Below are 26,586 nucleotides of genomic sequence, written 5' to 3'. Positions count from 1 at the left end.
TACTACAGTGGGACCTATGATGAGAGGGGGGATTACTACAGTGGGACCTATGATAAGAGGGGGGATTACTACAGTGGGACCTATGATGAGGGGGGATTACTACAGGGGAATTAACAAATGGGGGATTATTACGGGGGATTTACTAGGGAGAGGGGGGATTGCTACAGTGTGTGGGGGAGATGGGGGCTACTACAGTGTGTCCTATGGGAAGATGGCGGTTACTACAGTGGGATTAACTAGGGGGAGGGGGGGTACTACAGTTGGACCTATGGGGAGGGGGAGGTTACTACAATGTGTCCTATGGGGAGATGGGGGTTACTACAGTGTGTCCTATGGGGAGATGGGGGTTACTACAGTGGGATATGGAGGCACAGAGGGGTCTGTACCATATGGGGCACAGAGAGTTACTGTGAAGCAGATGAGGATGATACTGGAGAGAGGAGCCTAAAATGTTTGTCTCGCAGATGGCCGGAGAGGTTTTCAAGATGGCCGTGCATGATGGCGAAGAACCACAAAAGTGATCAACAAGAGAAGACGTCCCCTGTGAGTCACTGAATAACTGCACTATAATCACCTATAAGGTCAGCAGGTGTACAGCCTCATCTACCGCTATATAGTCAGTGCTGAGGGAGAGTACTGCTCTGTGTATAGTGGACGTTATGTAGTAATAGTATGAAGGGGATAAGTCACTATGTGGTGAAGATCCGGTGGTAATATTTGTTTCCTATATAATGGTAATAGGTGATGCGGTTATGGAGGTGTGCCTATGGGGGCGTGGCTATAGGGGCGTGGCACATTGCCGTTACTGTCCCTCTTTCCTTCCAGCAAAAGTTGGGAGGTATGCATATATCCTGCTGGGGGGGGGGGAGTATATTTTTGGGTAACACATTAGGGAGTGCAGCCATTTACCCTGCTGGGGGTGTATTTTTGGGTAACACATTGGGGAGTGCAGCCATGCACCCTGCTGAGGGGTGCATTTTTGGGTAATGCAGCTTTGCACTCTTCTGTGGGGTTCTATTTATGGTAACACATTGGGTAGTACAGCCATGCATCCAGCTGGGGGGTGTATTTCTGGGTAACACATTGGGGAGTGCAGCCATGCACCCTGCTGGAGGGTGTATTTTTGGGTAATTCATTGGGGGAGTGCAGTCATGCACCCTGCTGGGCGGTGTATTATTTAGGTAACACATTAGGGAGTGCTGGGGGGTGTATTTTTGGGTTACATATTGAGAAGTGCAGCCATGCACCCTGCTGGGGGTGTATTTTTGGGTAACACATTGGGGAGTGGAGCCATGCATCCTTCTGGGGGGGGGGGTTGGATTTTTGGGTAACACATTGGGGAGTGCAGCCATGCACCCTGCTGGGGGTGTTGTATTTTGGGGTAACACATTGGGGAGTGCTGCCATGCACCCTGCTGGGGGTGGTGTATTTTTGGGTAACACATTGGGAAGTGCAGCCATGCACCCTGCTGTGAGTGGTGTATTTTTTGGGTAACATATTGGAGAGTGCAGCCATGCACCCTTCCGGGGGTGGTGTATTTTTAGGTAACACATTGGGGAGTGCAGCAATGCACCCTGCTGGGGATGGTGTATTTTGGGTAACACCTACTGGTAGGCAGACGACACCGGCAATAGTGGGATCAGTCCATCTGGCATGGGCAATCCAGCCCTTGTATGTGGCTGCTGAGAATAGAATGCCAGGGCTGATTTTTTTACTTACAGTCCAGCCCTGGGATTGATAAATGGGTGGTATGATGTGAAGTGCGTCTCCCTTTCCCCTCCATAGATATTAAGCTGGCAGCACTGCATTATAGGTATTAATAAAAGCTGTTATGTCACCTCTGAAATGTTTTGTCTTTATTTCTGTTAACCCCTAGGCGACCTAGGACGTACCCGTACGTACTGGAAGTCTGTCCTCAGACGACCCTGGACGTACTGGTACGTCCTGAGCTAAGAAGCACGCTCGGAGTGGAGCGCGCTTCATAGCAGGTGGGGGCCGGCTGCAATCAGCAGCCGACACCTCACAGTTAATAACACACTGCAGCGATCGCGCTACAGTGTGACATTAACTCCTTAAAGGCGGCGCGGACGCAGTGTTTAAGTGTAAGTGACAGGGGGAGTCCCCTGTCACTTACCGATCTGGACCCCCGCAGTTTGACTGCGTGGGTCCTGATCGTTAAAACGGTCCGCCGGAGGTCTCTCACCTGCCTCCGTGCGGTCCGATCGGCGCTCTGGTCACTGAGCCTGCACAGGCAGGCTCAATGAGCAGAGCGCCGATAACACTGATCAATGCTATGCCTATGGCATAGCAATGATCAGTGTATTAAATTAAACTAATGTATGTACAAGTCCCCAAAGGAACTCAAAATGTATAAAAAAAAAAAGTTAAAATCACTAACACACTACCCCAAAACCCCTGCCCCAATACCCCTGCCCCAATAAAAGTCTAAATCACCCCCATTTCCCATTATATAAATAAAACATATAAAAATAAATAAACATATAATATACCGTAGCGTGCGTAATTGTCAGATCTATTAAAATATAGCAAGCGTCATTGCGAACGGTGAACACGAAAAGAGGGAAAAAAGTGCGCTGATTACCGATTTTATGTTACAATATATATAAAAAAAAAAATTATAAAAAGTGATCAAAACGTCCGATCTTCACAAATATGGTATTAATAAAAACTAGAGATCATGGCGGAAAAAATGACACCCTATACAGCCCTGTAGGTGAAAAAAATAAAACTGTTATAAGCGTCACAATAGGCCCATTTTATTAATTATTTAATTGCCAAAAAAAAGGATTTCATTAAAAAAATATATAACATTAGAGAATCTGTGTAAACCTGCATAAACCTGCATATGGTTGTGTTCGGACTGACCTATAGAATAATTGTATCATGTCGCTTTTACCATATAGTGCATTACGTAGACACAGGAACCCCCTAAACGTTACCATATTGCATTCTTTTTTACGATTTCACCTATTTATATCTTCATAAATAATATATTTGGGATTCCATCATACATGTTATGGTAAAAGAAAGACACCATTACAAAGTACAACTATTCCTCTAACAAACAAGCCATTACATAGCCTTGTAGATAGAAAACTGAAAGTGCTGGAGCTCTTAGAAGAGGAGGAGGGAAAAACAAAAGCGCAAAGATCAAAATTTGCGTGGTCCACTGGGTCATTTTGAGCCTGGTCCTCAAAGGGTTAAATAAATTAATTTCTATCAGCATTAGTCATGTTCTAGATGTTGTGTGTCTGTGCATGGCTGCACTCCCCAATGTGTTACCCAAAAATGTACCCCCAAGCAGGGTGCATGTGTGGTGTACCACTAGGAGTGTTGCAGTTATATACACCCTTTGCAAAAGTCTGTACTTATTGTATTCTTATTGTGATAAAAGTAGTACCAAAGTTCACAAGATGTCGCTATATTATGTATATGTACATGGGAACTGCACAGCTGAAGGATTGCAAAGGGTTATTGTTTTCTATGTGTCACCATAATCTGTAGACCAGTAGTTCTGCTTTCTTCTTTCCTATAATCTCCCTCCTTTCTTCTTCTATTGCACTCTTTCACCTACTCACAGCATACCATACCCGCTGGGAAGGAAGTGAGTCACACAGGAGACAGGAAGGGAAGAGTCTTTCGTTCTGGATGTTGTGGAGGAAGGACACGAGCCAGATAGCTGACCCTTTGCCAGTACCCCGTACCCTAGTCAGTATTTTTCAGTACCAGCATAGGAAGGATGCAAGACAACAAGCCTCTCACAACTTCTTCACTAGTAACACTCCAAAGCACTGTGCACTGTTAAACTCCTCTTAAGACAGGACGAGCCAGAGACAACCTCAACCCACGCCATGGACTAGGAGAGTCACAGAACAGGACAGTATCCACCAAAGAGCTAGGAACTGATCCAGACCGAGCAGGGTTGCAGTAGCCTATGAACTCTGTCTCGCAGCACAGGTGTCAGCAGGGAACCCTCAGCATTCCACACATCCCAGGTAACAAGGTCTGGGGCCAGTGTCACCCATTAGGAAGGTTCAGCCGAGTGGGCATAAGGTGGTGTGAAGACTTAAGCCAAGGTGAATACATGGGCACTGGTGTTCTTATTCTTCTGATTCTTCTTCTTAGTATTCTACCTCATCATCTGACATCCCGACAGAGCACAGTACTACATAGGTTGAGACTCTCATGGCATCCTCCTCTCTGCTACTCTACTTCTTGTATTATTCAGTACAACTCAACTAACACGACTATATCCTGCACTGCACTTATATTACAGATCTGGTCATTATTCTGTCAAGTGTTTATTGGAACTATGTCAAATGTGTCTCAGAGACTTTATCTAAAGAAACCTCACACTGTTGAACCTGTATTACATGCTACACATTTACAAATAGTAAACTGACTTAACTATAACCAGAGACTCTGTGATTATTCATGGAAACAACCGACACAGCACACACCGCAACCTTGGGATATTCTCCACTTTTTGTGGGCTATTTAGGAGGGTCATTACACCACTCTGGCCATCCGTGAACACATAACCCCAAGGGACCCAGTAGCAACCCAGCGGAACACTGACCACAGAGGAAAAAGGTACAACCGGCCTTGTAGAATAAAAGCAGGCGTGCCAATACACCTGTGTGCCCACCCGGCACTGGCGTCACGTGACAACATCCCAAGGTCTGACTGTATCTCAGCCAACCATCACAGTAGTGGCCTCACACTTCACCATCTAGCAAGTTACCGGCCGCTCCTCCGATATAACATCACACTGGGGGTGCACCCCACTTATGCTGTTGGGGGGGGCACTACAGACATGCCATGCTGACACTTTAAAGTCTGGCAGGCCCCTCTATTGGCCTGGGCCCCTGTGCAGCTGAACCTGCTGCACAAGTGATATGTCCGCCCCTGCTCCCCAATGTATTACCCAAAAATACACCCCCAGCAAGGTGCATGGCTGCACTCCCCAATGTGTTACCCACAAATACAACACTCCCAGCAGGGTGCTGGCTGCACCCCAATGTGTTATCCAAAAATACAACACCCCTAGCAGGGTGCATGGCTACATTCCCCAATGTGTTACGCAAAGATACCCCCCCCTCCCCTAAGCAGAATGCATGGCTCCACTCCCCAATGTGTTACCCAAAAATACACCCAAAGCAGGGTGCATGGCTATGCTCCCCAATGTGTTACCCAAAAATACACCCTCCAGCAAGGTACATGGCTGCACTTCCCAATTTGTTGTCCAAAAATACACCCCCGGAAGGGTGCATGGCTGCACTTCCCAATGTGCTACCCTAAAATACACCAACCCCAGCAGGGTGCATGGCTGCACTTCCCAATGTGCTACCCTAAAATACACCAACCCCAGCAGGGTGCATGGCTGCACTCTTTAATGTGTTACCCAAAAATACACCCACAGTAGGGTGCATGGCTGCACTCCCCAATGTGTTACCCAAAAATACACACCCCAGTTGGGTTCATGACTACCCTCCCCAATGTGTTACCCACAAATACCACCCTCAGCAGGGGGCATGGCTGCACTCCTCAATGTGTCAGGACAGTGTTCCGTGATTAATTCATCAAGGCTGTGATTACATATATTGCAACAACCCTTTGCCTGCCCAGCACGTCCCCCCACTATGCATATTCATATATGCAGAGTTAGTGGCACTGGATGGGGCAAGCAGTAGCGGATTATAATAGGTCAGTTTCAAAAACTTGCTGCTTTTTTACAGAAGTTTTGCACAAATCAGGGCATCATGACATTATTTATCCTGTACTCTTAGCACCACCCTAGTGTTACCATAGTTACAGTGGAGTGAGGGGCCCAGGCTTGGTGAACAGCCCGGGGCCTATGGTAAAGTTAATCCGCCCCTGGGGGCAAGCTGAGCAGCATGGGGGGGGGGGCATGCGGAAGGGGGTTGCTCTGGGCCGTCTACTATGCGTATTCATATATGCATAGTGAGCAGCACGTGAGATGGGCGGACCGAGCTGGTGCTGTGGGCCGTCGGGCGACACCCTAAATGCTCTTAAAGGGGTTATCCAGTGGTACAAAAACATGGCCACTTTCTTTCAGAGACAACACGACTCTTGTCTCCAGGTCAGGTGCGGTTTGCAATTAAGCTCCATTCACGTCAATGGAACTGAGCAGCAAAACCCCGCCCAAGCTGGAGACAAGAGTGGGGCTGTCTCTGGAAGAAAGTGGCCATGTTTTTGTAGCGCTGGATAACCCCTTTAAGCCCATAATTAGCATAGGGGCAATTAGAGCATATCCCCAGTATGCTGGGGAGAAAAAAAGAAGGTAATAAGCTTGTGGGACATATCAGCAGGTTCATTTGGCAGAACCTGCTGATAATGCCGCTTTAATTTCAATATTTAGGGGGCCAATAAATGGCTCTGCATACAGCTAACATTGTGAGAAGTTACCATTGGTTTTTTTAGATCTCCATCTCTGTAGATGAATAGATACACAGACAGGTATGGATAGGTAGGCAGGCAAGTGTGTGTATGTTATTCATGGTAGAGCATGTGCAGTGTGCATGGGAGTGTGGTAAAAAAAATGGGGGGGTTGCTAGGTAGTCGCAGTGGGTAGAGGAGTAATTTTTACTAGAAGCCGATCCCTTATTGCTTCTTTGCTTTTTGGCTAAGAAGAAGTGTAAGGGCCCTATTACACGAGACGATTGTGGTGTCAGACCACAAAAGTCTGTACTTAAAAGTGTGGGTGGTAATGTAGCAGTACCAAAGTTTTACCACTAGATGTCGTTGTTACAAGTATTTGTGTCCAAATATTGCAAAGCTGTAGGAACTAGAGGGTTATTATTTTTTTATGTACCACATGGATATGTACGCCAATAAGAGTTCTTTCTTCTTCTAAACTATCACCTTTCTCTTTACATCTTACACACACACTCCTTACCCACTCACAGCACAGTTTACACATGCTGTAGGAAGGAAGTCACATGGGTAGAGGAAGTGTGAGGTCTTCTTGCCTTGGATTCTGTAGAGGAAGGACGCAAGATAGGACGCTCCCTACAGCAGTCAAGTTGGGCCCTGGCTCCTGCCAGGTTCCCAGTCCAGAGTGTGTGGTCTAGACGTTGAGCAGAGCACATGTATATGCGAGACCTACACACAGTTTTCCCTTAAGCAAACCTATTACACACTATTTTGTGTTAAGTCACTACTAGAGAGGACAAGTCAGGGATCATCCCAACCCACGCCGTGGACATCATAACACACTGCAGGACAGTATCCACAAGAAGTAAAGGAACTGATCCGGATAGGGAAAAATTGCTAGAAGCCTAAGCACTATCTCGCAGTGCAAGTGTCATCAGAGAACTCTGACCACTCTGCTCATTCCAGGTAACAAGGTCTGGGGTTTGTGTCACCCTTTAGGATAGGTCACCCAACACTGGTGGGCAAAAGGTGGTGCAAAGAACAAGGAGTTAAAACACGGGCACAAGTATTCTCTCTACTTTCTACTTTTATTCTACTTACTCTACCTTTAAAGTTCCGGCAGAGCACAGTACTACTTGGGTTGGGACTCTCTCGACATCCTCCGCTCTACTCTTCTGAACCTCTTCTATCTCACAGCACACAACCCAGCCTGCACGGCTATGTCACCTTTTTACTCTCAGTACAGATCTGGACTAAAGTATAAAGCAACGTATCAGGGCGAAAGCGTATTATATGTTCTCTGTATCACGTATCTTTACAGTAAACAAGAGTATATTTATTTTAACGGGACTCTGTGGTTCTTTACCAAGCACTGACACAGTAATCACACTTTCCTTGGGTTATGTCCCCTTTCTGTGGGTGGCAGTGCCAATAGTCCGGGTCGGTCACTACTCCACTCCGGACCACAGTGACAATTGCCCAAGGGACCGCCAAACAGCCCAGCAGGTCACTGTCTACAGGGGAAAAGGTATAGCCAGCCCACTCAAAATAAAAACATGTGTTAGCATACCTGTGTGCCCAACCAGCACTGGCATCACGACAACATAACACCTGACTAAGCTGTACCTCGACCAACCACCACCAGAGTGGCATCACACTTTACCACCTGGCAAGTGAACAGTCGCGCCTCACAGCGCGGCATCACCACATGATTATCTTGCGAAAAATTTATATATCGTTCTAATTTAAATGATAATCGTTCGGTGTAATTGCAGGCAAGGATCGAAAAATCGTTTGTATGCCGTTGAACGTTGATTTAGATCTGAACCAATAATTATCGTAAATCATTCGCTAATCGTTCGCTGTAATTCCACATTCGTTTGCTCAAGTTCCGCATTTGTTCACTAATCATTCAGTGTAATTGCACATTGTTCATTGTTTTGCTGGGAACAAAAGGAATAAACGATCATAGTAAGGATGGCGATAATGATTGTAGTAACGATCATAACATATACGAATTTTATAAATGTTCCACTTTAATATAGTTTATGTTCTATCTAAGCCCTTTATTCACAACAACCAGAAAAACCCTAAAGTATATGCTAAAGTAAACCTAAAGAGTTACAGACTGCCTGACAACATGGATCAATGTACACACCTACAGAAGTGCTGGTGAAATGTATGGCAATTCTACATGGAGATCTGGTTGTTGGTCCCATGCACTGAGCTTGTATACTAGGTAAGTACTGTGTAACCATTAGGCTGCATTAACACGTTACGTGTTCCTCACCAAACACGGACTTGGAATGCCTGTAATGGACTCTCCCCTCTGTGATTAGATGCTGAGAGCGGAGAAACTGTACAGATATGCGCTGCGCTGTAATGACACAGCCGCGTAGCTGATTCATTACAGCGCGGCGCATAACTGTACAGTTCCCCTGCTCTCAGCATCTACTTACTGTACATATGCTGGCCGGACGGGGGGAGAGTCCATTATAGGCATTGTAGGCTAAGTTACAGGCAGTGTAGCCTAAGACTAGTGCTAACCTGCTGATCCGGACTGGTGGGGGTAGAAGCCGGCAGCTATATGATGATCAGCATGTGAGGAGGGAGAGAGGTTTCATGGATGGTAATAAGCAGCATGTGACGCCTGAGGAACTCTGCCTGAGGCTGGAACTACATCAACCATAAGGGGGAAAGAGGATCTTTCCCATCAGCTATTATATATTACAGAGAAGTGGAAGCATTTCACATCAACAGTGGCTCAGCCACAAAGTAAGGACCACATAAAGGTTACAGAACGGGGTCACTGAGTGCCAAGGAGCATTGTGTATAAATGTCACCAACACTGCTGACTGATACCTCACCTGGTATCAGCACAAAGACTGTGCCTGCAGAAAGCTTCATAGCTGAGCAGCTGCATGCAAGCCTTACATCACCGAGCACAAAGCCAGGCGTCAGATGGAGATACAGTATGTAAAGCCGCCACCACCACTGGACTCTCTGGAGCAGAGGAGACGTGTTGTGTAACATATTTGATAAGGTTGAAAGAAGTCAGAGTCCATCAGGTTCCCCCTAGGGAAATCCCACTGTGTTGATCCAGGGGAAGGCAAAAACCCCTATGAAGCAGATGACAATTGCCCCACCACAGGGAGAAAATTCCTTCCTGACTCCAATGTCAATCAGAAAAATCCCTGGATCAACGTATCGTTTAGTTTCCTCAATATATCGGTTATACAGCACTGGCCCTATTAGATAAGGGTGGTCGGGAAATATATTCATAATAAAGCACTGGCTTTATTAGATAAAGGTGGTCAGGGAGAGATTGGTGGTTTCTATTTGACAGTTTGTTTTTGAGCTGGAAGAGTCCATTGTGTGTGAGGGGAGATCTGTACTGTTCTCTTCCTGGATGCTGGATGATTGTATATGAGCAGCAGTGTAATATGAAGATATCCTGTGTAATAAAGAGAGGTAGGAGGGGAAGCCATAGGTAGTGTAGCAGTAACCGCTATCCTCAGTGTTGTGTTTTCTCTCTGAGAGAAGATTGTGTGTTCTTCTTCAGTGTACTATGGTTACAGCAGGCTGTGTGTGTGCGTGTGTGTGTGTGCACGAGTGCTATGGCTGCAGCAGGCTGTGTGTGTGCTATGGCTGCAGCAGTATGTGTGTGTGTGTGTGTATGTGTGTGCTATGGCTGTAGCAGGCTGTGTGTGTGTGTGTGTGTGTGTGTGTACCACGGGTGTTGCAGTTGTATACACCCTTCGCAAAAGTCTGTACTTATTGTACTATTGTGGCGATGAAAGTAGTACTAAAGTTTCACTACTAGATGTCGCTGTATTATATATGTGTATTTGGAAGCTGCACAGCTGAAGGATGTAAAGGGTTATTGTGTCACCTGAATCTGCAGACCAGTAGGAATCTGTTTTCTTCTCTCCTATAAACTCTCTCCTTATTTCTTCTGTTGCACTCTTCCCCCACTCACAGCGCATGTTAGTTACGCTAGGAAAGTAAGTCACATAGGTGGAGGAGGTCTTTCATGTTAGGCATTGTGGAGGAAGGACGCCAGCTAGATAGCTCTCTACAGTGGTCCTATCTGGGCCCTGGCCCTCTGCCAGGTCCCCGTACCCTCAATAGTCAGTCTTAGCTAGTACCCCGTATGGGAAGGATGCAAGCAGGGGCGGTCTTGGCATTTCTGGGGCCCCAAGCAAAGTCATGTCTGGGGCCCCCCCATGCCCCCCCTCCTCGACATGCGCTGCCCCCCCCCAGTAGTCCTCTTATAACCCTCCTACCACCATACAGAGATTACATATCACCTCAAAACTGCTCTGAACAAAACAGGAAGATATTACCAATGATGCCATAACATAATACTGCCGCACCATGACCCCTATCACTACAGACCCTATAACAGAGTGCAGTTACATCCAGTGACTTACAGGAGGCGTCTTCTCTGATCAGCGTCTTTTACTTTTTTTTCTTTCTCTCTCCATCCAGCCTGGGCCACCTTGAAGTCTTCTTCCGGCTGGTAATCTTCCCTCCAGAATCTGTCAGAGAAATATTTTAGGCTCCAACACATACAGTAGTTAGGTCCCCTGTACCCCTATATAGTAGTTACGCCCCTCTCTGCCCCCACAGATTAAAGATGTCCCTGTGCCCCCACTTAATAATTAGGTATGTTCTGTGCCCCAGTATAGTAGTAAGGCATATAGGCACTTCTGTGCAGTCCCAATGTAATTAAGACCGCTGTGTGCTGCCCCCAGTTATATAGACCCCTTGTGCGCTGCCGACAGTAGTAAATACCACTTGTGTGCTGCCCCCTGTAGTATATACCTCTTGTGTGCTGTCCCCAGTGGTATATAGACCCCCCCTGTGTGCTCCCGCAGTTATATATAGACCTGTGTGATCCCCCAGTTATACATAGCCCCCCTGTGTGCTCCCCCAGTATACTATATAGACCCCCTGTGTGCTTCTCCCAGTCGTATATACCCGTGTGCTCCCCCCAGTTGTATATACCCCCCGTGTGCTGCCCCCAGTTGTATATACCCCCCGTGTGCTGCCCCCAGTTGTATATACCCCGTGTGCTGCCCCCAGTTTTATATACCCCCTGTGTGCTCCCCCACTTGTATATAGCCTCCCTGTGAGCTCCCCCACTTGTATATAGCCCCCCTGTGTGCTCCCCCTTATATAGCCCCCCTGTGAGCTCCCCCACTTGTATATAGCCCCCCTGTGTGCTCCCCCCTTATATAGCCCCCCTGTGAGCTCCCCCACTTGTATATAGCCCCCTGTGAGCTCCCCCACTTGTATATAGCCCCCTGTGAGCTCCCCCACTTGTATATAGCCCCCTGTGTGCTCCCGTTTATATAGGCCCCCTGTGCGCTCCCCCCGTTTATATAGCCCCCGTGCACTACCCCACTTATATAGGGCCCCTGTGTGCTCTCCTGTTTATATAGCCCCCCTGTGCGCTCCCCCGTTTATATAGACCCCCACTTTGTGCTCCCCCCGTTTATATAGCCCCCCTGTGCGCTCCTCCGTTTATATAGCCCCCTGTGTGCTCCCCCCATTTATATAGCCCCCCTGTGCGCTCCCCCGTTTATATAGACCCCTACTTTGTGCTCCCCCCGTTTATATAGCCCCCCTGTGCGCTCCTCCGTTTATATAGCCCCCTGTGTGCTCCCCCCGTTTATATAGCCCCCCTGTGCGCTCCCCCCGTTTATATAGCCCCCCCTGTGCGCTCCCCCCATTTATATAGCCCCCCTGTTCGCTCCCCCCGTTTATATAGCCCCCTGTGCGCTCCCCCGTTTATATAGCCCCCTGTGCACTCCCCCCGTTTATATAGCCCCCCTGTGCGCTCCCTCCGTTTATATAGCCCCCCCTGTGCGCTCCCCCCGTTTATATAGCCCCCTGTGCGCTCCCCCTGTTTATATAGGCCCCCTGTGCGCTCCCCCCGTTTATATAGCCCCCCTGTGCGCTCCTCCCGTTTTATATAGGCCCCCTATATATAACACACACAAAAAAACAAAAAAAAAACATTTTTACTCACCTGGGTCCGGCGTCTCCTCTTCTCCTCTCTTCTCTTCCCTCTTGTGGCCGCGGGAAGTGTTTCCCCTGCGGTCACAAGAGGCCGCTCTACCGTTGTCATGGCACCGGCGCTCCAGTGACGCCTCGAGCGCCGGCACCAGAGACACAGAGCAGCCTCTTGTGACCGCAGGGAAAACACTTCCTGCGGCCACAAGAGTGACTGACAGGGAGGGAGCCAATGGCTCCTGCCCTGTCAGTGCCGCTGCTGCCTGTAACTATGTGCGCTCGTTACGAGCGCACATAGTTAGCCGCAGCGGTCTTGGGCACCAGAGCGGGGCCCCCGTGGATGTCGGGGGCCCCACGCAATTGCGTGGTATGCGTGGTGCCCAAGACGGCTACTGGATGCAAGACAGTACACCTCTATCAACTTTCTACTCAGTAACGCTACACAGCACTATGCACTGTTAAACCCCTCTTAGGAGAGGACAAGCCAGAGATAACCTCAACCCACGCAAAGGAGTGTCACAGAGCAGGACAGTATCCACAACAAAAGCCAAAGAGCTAGGAACTGATCCGGATAAAGCAAAGTTGCAATAAGCCTAGGAACTCTATCTCATAGCACGAGTGTCAGCAGGAAATCCTCAGCATTCCTTTCATCCCAGGTAACAAAGTCTGGGGCCTGTGTCACCCTCTAGGAAGGTTCAGCCGAGTCTAGTGGGCATAAGGTGGTGTAAAGACTAGTTCAAGGTCAATACACGGGCACAGGTGTTCTTCTTCTTCTAAGTATTCTACCTCATCCTCCAACATCCCGGCAGAGCACAGTACTACATGGGTTGGAACATCCTCCTCTCTACTACTCTGCTTCTTCGTATTACTCAGTACACTACTCAGTCAACACGACTATATCCTACATTGCACTTTTACTACAGATCAGGTTGCTGTATCGTCAAGTATTTATCTGGAACTATTGTCAAGTGTGTTATCAAGTGCTTTTCAAGAGATACCTAATACTATTGAATCTGTATGACCTGCTGCACATTTGCAACTTCAAGTAAACCAAACTTCTTCAAGTTAAGCGACTCTGTGATTTCTCGCTATCCACCAACACATACAACAACCTTGAGACACTTCCCCTTTCTGTGGGTGGTGGGTTCCTATAGTCCGGGAGGGTCACTACATCACTCTGGCCATCCATGATCATCCTAACCCAAGGGACCCAGTAGCAACCCGGCAGGACACTGACCACAGGGGAAAAAGGTACAACCGGCCTTGTCAACTAAAAGCAGGTGTGCCATCACACCTGTGTGCCTACCTGGCACTGTCATCACGAAGTAACACTCCAAGGTCTGGCTATATCTCCGCCATCCACCACAGGGGTGGCGTCACACTTCACCACCTAGCAAGTGACCAGCCGATCCTCCAATATAACATCATCACCGGGGGCATACCTAAGTGTAACACCACACTATGGCTGCAGCAGGGTGTGTGTGTGTGTGTGTGTGTGAGTGAGTGAGAGAGAGAGAGTGAGAGTGTGTGTGTGTGTGTGTGTGTGCGCGCGTGTGCTATGGCTGCAGAAGGCTGTGTGTGTGTGCTATGGCTACAGCAGGCTGTGTGTTTTATGACTGCAGCAGGCTGTGTATGCATTTGCCATGGCTGCAGCAGGCTGTGTGTGTGTGTGTGTGTGTGCTATGACTGCAGCAGGCTGTGTGTGTGTTCTATGGCTGCAGCAGGCTGTGCGTGTTCTATGGCTGCAGCAGGCTGTGTGTGTTCCATGGCTGCAGTAGGCTGTGTGTGTTTGTGTGCTATGGCTACAGAAGGCTGTGTGTGTGCTATGGCTGCAGCAGGCTGTGTGTATGTGCTATAGCTGCGGCAGGCTGTGTGTGTGTGTGTGTGTGCTATGACTGCAGAAGGCTGTGTGTGTGTGTGTGCTATGACTGCAGCAGGCTGTGTGTGTGCTTTGGCTGAAGCAGGCAATGTGTGTGCTATGGCTACAGCAGGCAATGTGTGCTGGTGTTTGTGCGATATGAGCAGGCTGTGTGTATGTGTTAGAGAGAGGCAGAAATTTAAGGGGTATTCTTGGCAACAGTGAAAAATTCAGGGGAGATGGGGTGGGATCATAATTAAGAAGTCATATTTACCTCTCCCTGTGCCCCTGCAATGCAACATGCTCCCGATCCTGTGATGTCATGGCCAATCAGTGAGTGAGGTGGGGCCGCGCTGATTCAGGAGTGCGGACACTGACAAAGAGCCGATAAATCTTGGCCTATGTCTGACTCCTATTTCACTATGGCTGCCTCCTCTATATCACTATGACTTCCCCCTCTATATCACTATTACAGGTATCTGGCATTGTTAGCAGTGTTTCTGTGTGTATGGTGAATATTAGTTAGAAACACATAAGATTGTCAGCAGAAAAGACCACCTGCTCCATCGAGTCTACTTCTGAGTTGTTCAGGACATGGAGGCTGGAGACTGGTTGCATCCACTGCACACAGAGAAGAATCTGCTTTATATCTTTGCCTTATACCCTCAGAAGTCGCCCCAGGTATTGGTCCTGAAAGAGTTTTTTAAGGGTAGGACAAATAAAATTTAATAAAAGCAGCAAAAATTCACAATGAAAGGCAGGTAGCCATAGATAGCAAAAGAAACCCCTAAAAAATTCTTCAAATATATTAATGCAAAAAAAACAAGGTCAGAGCATGTAGGACCCCTAAATAATGGTGACGGGGAGTTAATAACTGGGGATCAGGAGAAAGCTGAGTTACTTAATGGGTTCTTCAGCTCGGTATATACAAAAGCAGAGGATGGAGCTGCGGTGGGTGGGGCCAGTGCTGAGGTGGGTGGGGCCAGTGCTGAGGTGGGTGGGGCCAGTGTGGCTAACACATGTAATGTACTGAACTGGTTTACTATAGATATGGTCCAAGATAAATTAAATAAACTCAATGTAACCAAAGCTCCAGGGCCTGATGGATTACACCCCAGAGTTCTTAGAGAACTCAGTTCTATAATTTCTCTACCCTTGTATGAAATATTCAGTGATTCTTTGCTTACTGGTATTGTGCAGAGGGACTAGCGTAAGACAAATGTAGTGCTGATCTTCAAAAAGGGCTCTCGAACTTCCCCAGGTAACTATAGACCCATAAGCTTAACGTCCATTGTTGGGAAACTATTTGAGGGGCTTATAAGGGACTACATCCAGGAATATGTAGTGGCAAATAGTATTATAGGTGATAACCAGCATGGTTTTACTAAGGACAGAAGCTGTCAAACCAACCTAATATGTTTCTATGAAGAGGTAAGTAGAAGCCTGGATGGCGGCGCGGCTGTGGATATCGTGTACCTGGATTTTGCTAAAGCGTTTGACACAGTTCCTCATGGGCTTAATCGCACCCAGAGAGTGGTGGTCAATGATTCCTACTCCGAATGATCCCTGGTAATAAGTGGTGTACCCCAAGCTTGGTGTAAGTGGTGTACCCCAAACTTCTGTTTAACTTGTTTATTAATGATATTGAGAATGGAATTAACAGCAATGTTTCTATCTTTGCAGATGACACCAAGCTTTGTAGTACAGTACAGTCTATGGAGGATGTGCAGATGTTACAGGATGACTTAGACACACTGAGTGTTTGGGCGTCCACTTGGCAAATGAGGTTCAATGTGGATAAATGTAAAGTTATGCACCTGGGTACTAATAACCCACATGCATCATATGTCCTGGGGGAGTTATTCTGGGAGAGTCACTGATAGAGAAGGATCTGGGTATACTTGTAGATAATAGACTACAGAACAGCACACAATGTCAGTCAGCTGCTTCTAAGGCCAGCAGGATATTGTCATGCATTAAAACAGGCATGGACTCTCGGGACAGGGATATAATATTACCGCTTTATAAAGCTTTGGTGCGGCCTCATCTGGAGTATGCCGTCCAGTTTTGGAACCCGATTCATAAAAAGGATGTTCTAGAGCTGGAGAGGGTACAAAGACGGGCAACTAAACTAATAAGGGGAATGGAGCATCTTAGTTATGAGGAGAGATTAAAAGAATTACATTTGTTTAGTCTGGAGAAGAGACGTTTAAGGGGAGATATGATTAACTTATTTAAAGGGGTAGTCCACCCAAAAAAAATTTCTTTCAAATCAACTGCTGCCATGAAGTGACAGAGATTTGTAATTTACTTCTATTAAAAAATCTCAAGCCTTCCAGTACTTATTAGCTGCTGTATGCCCAACAGGAAGTTGTATTATTTCCAGTCTGGAGAGCAGGAGGGGTTTTCTATGGGGATTTGCTCCTGCTTTGGACAGTTCCTGACATGGACAGAGGAGGCAACAGAGAGCACTGGGTCAGACAGGAAAGAAAACACCACTTCCTGCTGGACATACAACAGCTAATAAGTACTGGAAGACTTAAGATTTTTTAATAGAAGTGAATTACAAATCTCTGGCACTTTATGGCACCAGTTGATTTGAAAGAAATTTTTTTTGGGTGGACTACCCCTTTAAATATATAAATGGCCCCTACAAGATATATGGGGAAAAGATGTTCCAGGTAAAACCCCCTCAAAGGACAAGAGGGCACTGCCTCCGCCTGGAGAAAAAAAGGTTCAATCTCCGGAGGCGACAAACCTTCTTTACCATGAGAACTGTGAATCTGTGGAACAGTCTACCACAGGATCTGGTCACAGCAACAACAGTAGAGGGCTTCAAAACAGGGCTAGACAAGTCACCCCTTCCCCTTCCCTGTATCCATCCCCTCCTTGGTTGAACTTGATGGACATGTGTCTGTAACTATGTAAATGTGTGGGTGCAGGTGCAGAATAAGGACAGAGTCCAGGACTTAACCAAATAGCTTTACTTGAAGGGGTACTCCAGCTTGGGGGCAGTTTTTCGCTGGGACCGGGGAGGAGGTGGCCAAGAGAAAAGACGTCCATTCACCTCCCCGGTTCCAGCGGCGGGTCCCGCATCGCGATGCTCCGGTGCCCGGTTCCCGGCCGCTTCCGGGTGTCTGACACGGGCCTGAGACGTGACGCCTCAGGTCCGCTCAACCACTCAGTGAAGGAGGCGGGATCCGTTTCAAGTCCGATCAGATCCCGCCTCCTTCACTGAATGGCTGAGCGGACCTGAGACGTCACGTCTCGGGCCCGCGTCAGACACCCAGAAGCGGCCGGGCACCGGAGCGCCGCGATGCGGGGCCCGCCGCTGGAACCGGGGAGGTGAGTGGACGTCTTTTCCCTCGGCCACCTCCTCCCCGCTCCCAGCGAAAAACTGCTTCACGCTGGAGTACCCCTTTAACATTTTCACTGCAATACAGAGAATGGAATGAGTGCAAAAGATGAGCACAAAAATTGAACTGCAACAATGTCCTTACCCTGTGGACAACTGAGAAAACTTTGGTTTGGTGCTTGAAGTGTTGAGGTAGCAGGTAGAGGGTGGTAGATAGAAAGAAAGTGTTGCTTGAGACTAGATAGGCAAGGCCCCAAGATAACAAGAAGGATATAGACCGCCTTATGGAGTACTTCAGCTTGGGCAATTTGCTCCACTGCAGATGAATCCCTTCTTGGTGGATTGTCCTGACTCCTGACTGTATAAGAAAGTAACTCGTTTATATAGGGGTGATCGGGACTAACCTCCTATTGGTGGGAAAAGTGCTGGAAGCAGTGAGAAGTTTAATAGGAGGAAAACTGTGAGGAATCTGAACCAGTGATTGGACAGAACAGCAGTGAACAGACAAGTTAACCCTTTTTCCTCCAACAGATTTTCATAGACTAGAGAGTGAGAGTGAATAAACTGAAACCCATCATCCCAGAGTTTTAAACCTGAAAGTTACCTTTAACCAGGTGGCATAAGACTTAGTGCTACCGGGACACTAGGTATTGCTTGAACAATGTGCACAAATCCCAATTTTAGATCCTAAAGTTAGAAGGAATACATTTTTTTAGAATTACATTTTGACTACCATCCAAACTAACTATGTGTGCAGCGCAGACAGCAGCTATCCTGTCTGGGAGTGACTCATTAAGACCTGTCACAACTTTCCAGGACATGTGGAGCCATGCTGACTGCAGTGCATCTCACAGCTGCTGAAGGGTGCATGGGGGACGATCCATAGAGAACATGACAATAAAACTGATCCCAGAGATTTTCAATTGGGTTCAAGTCTGGGAAGTTTAGGGGGGCAGGGTAGTACTAGGAAGTTTTGATCATGCGCTTCCATCCAATGTCAGACTTTTCTAGCCATGTGACATGTCACATTGATTTGATGGGTGTATGTGATCTGTAAGGATGGATTCATAGTCAAATCGATTGGCTGAGTGGATGAGTGGCTCAGATAATGTCACATACACATTCCCCAGACCCCAGGGTTTTCCAGAATAGCTGTACGTTACAGTAGGATACGTAGGTGTTAATTGCAGCTTTGTCCTACTGGGGTCAGTACCTAGCCTCAGGTATACTGCCCTGTGTAGTGTTGAGGGTATCCCTTTAATGGACAAGGACAATGGGCATGGACAAGGTTTGCCTCAGAGGACGTCCTTCCTGCTGAGGGGTCTAGCGTTGCGTTAGTGATGGCTAACTGCACAAAAGAAAAGCTCTCTCTGTCTTGTTCTGTGACCTGCACCTGTGATAGGATTAGAACAGACATGTGACATAACACAGTTAACCCAATGCTTCCTTCAGCTGTGCATAATACCAGACATATAAGATGTACAGTAGTGACACCTAGTGGGGAAAACAAACAATACACTTCTTCTTCATCCCACTGTGAGAACCTAAGTAAGTTATTTTGCATAAAGAACTTAGTGGCACAACTGTGCTGAGACACTACATCCATTCATCATACACTGCCCCCACCCTTGACCCAAAAGCCAACAATAACCCATTTTGCAACTCCTATCGCACACCTTATATACATACCAAACCAAATATATCCCATTGTTGCTCCGATGTAATCAAAACTATGACATCAGAGCAACACAAAATAAAATAAAGTACCAAGACTTAAAAAAAAAACAACACATAAATCTTAAAAGCTTAATGTATTTCATACTTTTAAACAATCCTATTGTGAATATGCTAATAAAATTTGTCAACCTCAATTTTAGGCATTTGTGCTTTTTTATAGTAATGTTATTTGCAGCAATTGTTTTATTGTATTTGCTTGAATTTGGTCCTAATCATCATACAGTCTGCACTTTCTGTGAGGATAGAAATAGTTATTGAGATCAGGACTCCATCTAGTGGTGATAAGGCTGAATTTCACCTTTTACTGCTCCCCCTGGTGGTGAAAACTAAAATTTATTGCTAAGATTTAATTTAGCTGCTTTTACACAATTGTAGACAAGAAAACAAAAAAAAAAAAACGCAGGTTTATTCGGGAGCACAATGAGTTTTGTTAATTTCACACCCATAAAAATGTAAAAAAAGAGCAAAGGGTACCACTAAGAAGTCAGATTATGATGCAAAATAAATAAATAAAATAAAAAAGCCCTGACATAACTCCATCGTTGAAATAATAAAAAATATTATAGCTACAATATGGAGAAAAGACACAAAACGTTCTATAGTATAAATGTCATAAAACTCTATATGAAATGGATATAACTGTAATCGTACTGACCTGCGGAATAAAGATAACATGTCGTATGTAATGTATAGTAAACAATGCTTAAAAATAAGAAAGAAGAAAACTGCTGCTAATTATTATTTATTTATTTTATTCGTACCACCTGTGTCTCCCAATAAAGATTACGAGAAAGAGATTTTACGGCGAGTAAAAAAAATCCTCTTTTCTCGTGCATCTTATTGGGGGATACAGACACCGTGGGACATCCAAAAGCAGTCCCTTGGATGGGTGAGAAAAAACAGGAGTTAACCCTTAGAGGGCCGAGCCAATAAAAATTTTTGCATTTTCCTTTTTTTTACTCCTTGTGTTTAAAAGGCCATAGCAGTTGCATTTTTTCACCTAGAAACCCACATGAGCACTTATTAATTGGGCCACTAATTGTACTTTACAGTGACGGGCTGAATTTTTTCATAAAGTACGCTGCAAAACCAGAAAAAAATTAAATGTGTGGTGAAATAGAAAAAAAAAAAAAAAAAACGCATCTTTTTTATTGGGGGGGGGGGGGGGATTTGTTTTTACGCCGTTCGCCCTGGGGTAAAACTGTCTTGTTATATATGTTCCTCAAGTCGTTACGATTACAACGATATGTAACATGTATAACTTTTATGTTATTTGATGGCTTTTAAAAAATTCAAACCATTGTTAACAAATATATGTTCCTTAAAATCGCTCCATTCCCAGGCTTATAGCGCTTTTATCCTTTGGTCTATGGGGCTGTGTAATTTTTTGCGCCATGATGTGTACTTCTATCGGTACCTTGACTGCGCATATGCGACTTTTTGATCACTTTTTATTACAATTTTTCTGGATTTGATGTGACCAAAAATGCGCCATTTTGCACTTTGGGGGGGGGGGGGGCGGGTTCACTTACGCCGTTTACTGTGCGAGATCAGAAATATTTTGGGTGATTACGCATGCGGCGATGTAAAACATGATTATTTATTTATTTTTATTTATAACATGGGAAAAGGGGGGTGAGTCAAATTTTTATTAGGGGAGTGGGCTTTTTATTAATAACAACACTTTTTTTTTTTTTTTTTTTTACACTGATACTAGAAGCCCCCCTGAGGGAGTTCTAGTATAAGTACACTGATCTCTTATTGAGATCTATGCAGTATAGTTATACTGCATAGATCCATTAAATAGGCACTCTATTGCTTTCAGCTGCAGGCCTGCAGCCAAAAGCAATAGAGTGCCGAGCCGGGATCAGCACCATTATGGTCAGAAGCAAGGATCGCCCCTCCGCGATCGCGCCGCGGCGATCCTCCCACTAGACACAAGGGAATGGGCTGCAGTAGGTATTCAGATGCAGCTGTCAACTTTGAACTGTCTAGGAATCCCCCACCGAGCAGGTGAAGTGGGCTGTGACTCGGAAAGGGGAACTTTACCTTTATTGCGTAAGGCCTCCGAGATGCCAGAGCTTCCTAGTGGGCAAGAGTCGTCTTAGACACAGCAAGACCTTTCCGGTCTAAAATGACAGAGAGAGTCTGAATGACAGGACTCCATCCTGGAAAGGTAGCTGCAGAGGGCCCGCACTACATCTAATCAGTGGAGAGAGTGCTCTCTAGGGTGTGAGGGAGTCAGACAGAAGGAAGAACAATTTCTTTATTAAAGTGAAAGGCAAAAACCACCTTAAAGGGGTTATCCAGCGCTACGAAAACATGGCCACTTTCCCCCTACTGTTGTCTCCAGTTTGGGTGGGGTTTTAAAACTAAGTTCCATTGAAGTAAATGGAGCTTGATTGCAAACCACACCTGAACTGGAGACAACAGTAGGGGGAAAAGTGGCCATGTTTTTGTAGTGATGGATAACCCTCTTTAAGTCGAGAGGAAAGAACTTGCCAAAGCACTGCCTTATCCTGATGAAGAATTATGAAGGGGAAACGACAAGAAAGAGACACTAATTCTGCAACTCACCATACGAAAGTAATGGCCACCAAAAAGCCTACCTTTCAGGGAAGAACAGCAAGAGAAATGTCCCAGTGTTGTTCAAAAGGTGAAGACTGAGGTGCATCTAAGTCCAGGTTCAGGTGCCAAGAAGAAATGGGATTAAGGCGGACAGCATGAGCCACACCCTGGAGAAATGTCTTGACCTGGGAAATTGAAACAAATGGTCTTTGAAAGAAAAGAAGCCGAAACTTGGCCCTTAAGGAAATTGAGAGCCAGCCCGGAATCTAGCCCAGTCTGGAGGTAAGAAAGTAAGCATTCAAGTGAGAAGAAGAGGGGAGAAGCAGAGGTCTCTTTGCAATGGCGAAGATAGGCTCTCCAGGAGTGGTAGTAGGTCCGAGAGGCTGCAGGTTTTCTGGCCCTAATAATCGTCCTAATAGCAGGATAAAAAAAAACAGGATGAAGGTCTCAAAAGCCACACCATCAAACGTAGGGAGTGACAATATGGGTGTCAAAGAGAACCTTGGGAGATCCTGGCAATCTGGCGCCAGGAAACCTCAGCAGAGAGATTAAAGAGGTCTGCGGGCCGCAAATCTGGAGCCACCAAAATTACAAGGATGTCTTCTGCCTTGATTTTCTTCACCACCCGCAACAGGAAAGGAAGTAAAGGGAACATGTGCAGCAGGACAAACTGGTGCCAGGAAATCAACAAATCCATGGCAAGAGCCTGGGGGTCCTATGTTCGGCAGACATACCTCAGAAGTCTGCAATTGAGGCGAGAGGCCATCAAGTCCACATCCGGGGTCCCCTACATGTGAGAAATCTGGGAGAAGATGTCGGGGTGCAGAATCCATTCCCCTGGATCCATGCGAATGCAACTTAGGTAGTCCATTATCCAGTTGTCCACTCCTGGTAGGTGTACCAGGGACAGTGTCAGAATGTTTCTTTCCACTCAGAAAGAGAATCAGCACCTCTTCCGCTATGGCTGTCTTGCTACGGATTCCACCCTGACGGTTTACATATATGATGGTGTTGTCCGTTTGTACTCAGACATTAAAGGTGGGTCTGCCAGTGGAGGAGAGAGGATCGCATGAAGCTCCAGCACATATATTGTCAGAAAAGCTTCCTGAGGGCACCGAGTTCCCTGAGCTGTCTGAATTTGCCAGACTCCTCCCCAGCCCTGCAGACTGGCATCAGTGATCACAACGTGCCAGTGAATCGGAAGCAAGTGTAGTGAGCCCCCGGATGATGTTGTAGCAGTGGGGACGGCCGGTCACTTGATAGATGGAAGTGTGATGCCACTACTTGTGGTGGATGGCAGAGATACAGCCGGACCTTTAGGGTTTTGTCACGTGACACCAGTGCCTAGTGGGCACACAGGTGTGATGGCGCGCCTGCTTTTAGAGAGTAAGGCCGGTTGTACCCTTCTCTCCTGTGGTCAGTGTCCTGACGGGTTGCTGCAGGGTCCTTTGGGATTATGTCACAGGTGGTCAGAGCGGTGTAGGAACCCTCCCGAATAATGGTAGGACCCGCCACCCACAGATAGGGGAAATGTCCCAAGGTTGCGGTGTTAGTGCTGTGCAGGTGGTAATGAATAATCACAGACTCGGGTGATAATGTTGACTTGGTTTACTACTTGTAAATGTGCAGCAGGTAATACAACGAATCTTGAAATATACTTGATACAGTTCCAATAAATACACGTACATAGAACCACCAGATCTGTGAGATAAGTGCTGAGTAGGATGTAGTAGAGTTAATAAGGTTGTACTGAGGTAGTAGAGAGGAGAGTGCCGTGAGAGTCTTAACCCAATTAGTAATGTGCTCTGCTGGGTGGTTGGAGTGCTTAGAAGAATACTTGTAGAAGAAGATGAAGAAGAAATAACCTGTTCCTGTGTTTTGACCTTTCCTATAGTCTTCACACCACCTGATGCCCACTAGCTTTGTCTGAACCGTACTGATGGGTGACACAGGCCCCAGACCTTGTTACCTGGGATGAGCGGAATGGTTAAGGTTTCTTAAGTACACCCATGCTGTGAGATGGAGTTCATAGACTTTACATAACTTTGCTCCACCCAGATCAGTTACTAGTCCTCGGCATGGGTTGAGGTTACCTGTAGGCTAGTCCTCTCCTAAAATGCTTAGCAGCGCAACATACAACTTGTTTGGTGCTTCAAGAATGAGGTTTGTCAGAGCTGACTGTTATGTGTCCTACCCATGCGGGGTACTGATTAAGACTGACACTTGTAGAGGGGACCTAGCAGGGGGCCAGGGCCCAGGTAGAACCACGATGGAGAGCTAACTAAGCTGCCTCCTGTCTCCATCAAAGCTCTGCTAAGGCTAGGTTCATACTGCGTTTTCAGCAACCGTTTAACGGATCCGTTTTTTGCAAAAAACGGATTGCAAAAAATGGATGCATTTGTGTGCATCCGTTTTTGATCCGTTTTTCCATTGACTTATTATAAAAAAAACGGATCAAAACGGATCCGTTTTTTTTGACGCACAATAAAGTACTGTTGACACTACTTTTTTCACCGTTAAAAAAAAGGATCCGTTAAATGGATGCTGAAAACGCAGTGTGAACCCAGCCTAAAACTTCTCCTACATCCAAGGGACTAACTTCCTAACCAGCGGGTAAGAGGCGCTGTGGTTGGGTGGAAAGGGTACAATCAAGAAGAGGGAAAGAAAAGAGGATAGGATAGAAGAAAGAAGTGATCCTACTGGACAACTGAATCTGGTACATATACACACAAATAACCCTTGAGACACTTCCGCTGTGCAGCTTCTGGACCTTAGTTATACCATACAGCAACATCTAGTGGTCATCTTTGGTAACACATCTGCTATAATAAGACCACAAACTAGTACAGATTTTTATGAGGGGTGTAAGGAATAGCAACACCCTCAGTGGGAGACCACTCAAGGAACGATCGAAGGATGGAATCGGGGACCGAAGCCGCCACTCGAAGTCCTTCTGGAGGCAAGTTGGAGTATTTATCTTCCGATCCAGGGAGGGGAGTGACCTGTCACAGTGTGAAAGAAGGAAGAGGCTGGGAATGAAATTGTGTGAAGGGGACAGCTTCCATTGATCCCACTATTTTCCCCAGAACTCTCTTACAAAAATGTATTGAGACTGGACGGCAACGGCAGAGAGCTCTGATCCCGGAATGAAGGGACACCAACTTGTCTCCTGGTAGGAAAATCCGGGCCTGAGCCAAGTCAAAAAGCCTCCCAAGATGATCCAACAAGATGGTCTAGGAGGGATTTAGGGAATACTTTTGACAGTTGTGGAGCCAGCCGAAATGAGCAAGTGTGTCCAGGATGATGTGGAGACTCTAGATTCTGGGCTCTGGATGGAGCTTTGAGAATGTTGTCCAGATAGGGCATGACTGAGATCCCCCGGGATCACAGAAGCACCATGACCACTGCTATGGTCTTTGTGAACACCCGAGGGGGGTAAGGAGGCAATGCTAGGTCGAACTTGAGAGCCATGAACTGGTGATGACCCGGAACAACCACAAAGTGGAGAAAGGGCGGAAGAGTCTGACATGAGTGAAAAGTACCCACCTTGCGACAGGTATCCTGCTGCTTGGGATGTCGTTGGGGGTGGTGAGAACTCTTGCCACCTGTGACATCAGAAATAATTTTGTCTAGCTTCTTTTGAAACAGACGGGAACCAGCAAAAGAGGCTTTTAAGAGAGCACTTGGAAACTGGATCAGCTTGCCACTCGCAGAGCCAATGAGAGGAGTGAATGCCTACAATGTTTGCCTCCGCAAAAGCAGAACTGCTGGTGGTGTCCAGGGAGGTGGAACAAAGATACTAGGTTGCATTCTGAAGCTGCTAAGTGAGATCCCCGAGGTCCTCAGATTGGGGAAACAGCCTTGGAGATTCATGTGGAAGCCAAGGTGGGTAAAAGAGGGGTGCCAGTGGCTTCAAACACTGACCTAGCTAGTATTTCACGCACCTGTCTGTGGAATCATTTTAAAGATGCAGGGTTGTCCAAAGGAAGGTAGAGAAGAGAATTGAGGGCCCACCAAAGGGGAGCTTGACCAGAGTTATGAGAATCTCTTGTCCGGAGCCTTCCACCTCTTAGAGAACAAATTATTAAATTCTTTATGATTGGGGAAGGTGTTCCAATCACGCCTGGCACTCCTGCTGAACAAAACTTTGCCCGAAGGGGCTGAACCCTGTACATGCTATGTACATGCTCTGTACATGCTGTACAAACTATCCACCATAGAGGACATCAGAGCTGACTCTTTCACATCCGAATTACAGTCTAAATTTGAACCTGAAGGGTCACCAGGAGAACAGGAGTGCCTAGCCAAGGGGTATATAGGGGCGGGGACCATAATATATTTCCCAGAGACCCGAAGGAGCAACAAGAAGTTCAAGGATGCTTTTGGGAACTACTCCGGCTGGAAAGAGAAACAGCCACAGTTTAAAAGGGAAGCTAGTACCTGAGGAGAGTGTTGACTGTGCCTGGAGGGCTGGGTGGCTGATAGCAGAGCTGGAATATGGACAGTATGTCTGTACAGAGAGAGAGATGAAGAGAAAGACAGAGAGAGAGAGAGAGAGAGAGAGAGAGAGAGAGAGAGAGAGAGAGAGAGAGAGAGAGAGAGAGAGAGAGGAAGCCTTGATAAAAAAAAA

Source organism: Dendropsophus ebraccatus, chromosome 1, assembly GCF_027789765.1.
Source record: "Dendropsophus ebraccatus isolate aDenEbr1 chromosome 1, aDenEbr1.pat, whole genome shotgun sequence".
NCBI lineage: Eukaryota > Metazoa > Chordata > Amphibia > Anura > Hylidae > Dendropsophus > Dendropsophus ebraccatus.
Note: the sequence above shows the minus strand (reverse complement) of the source record.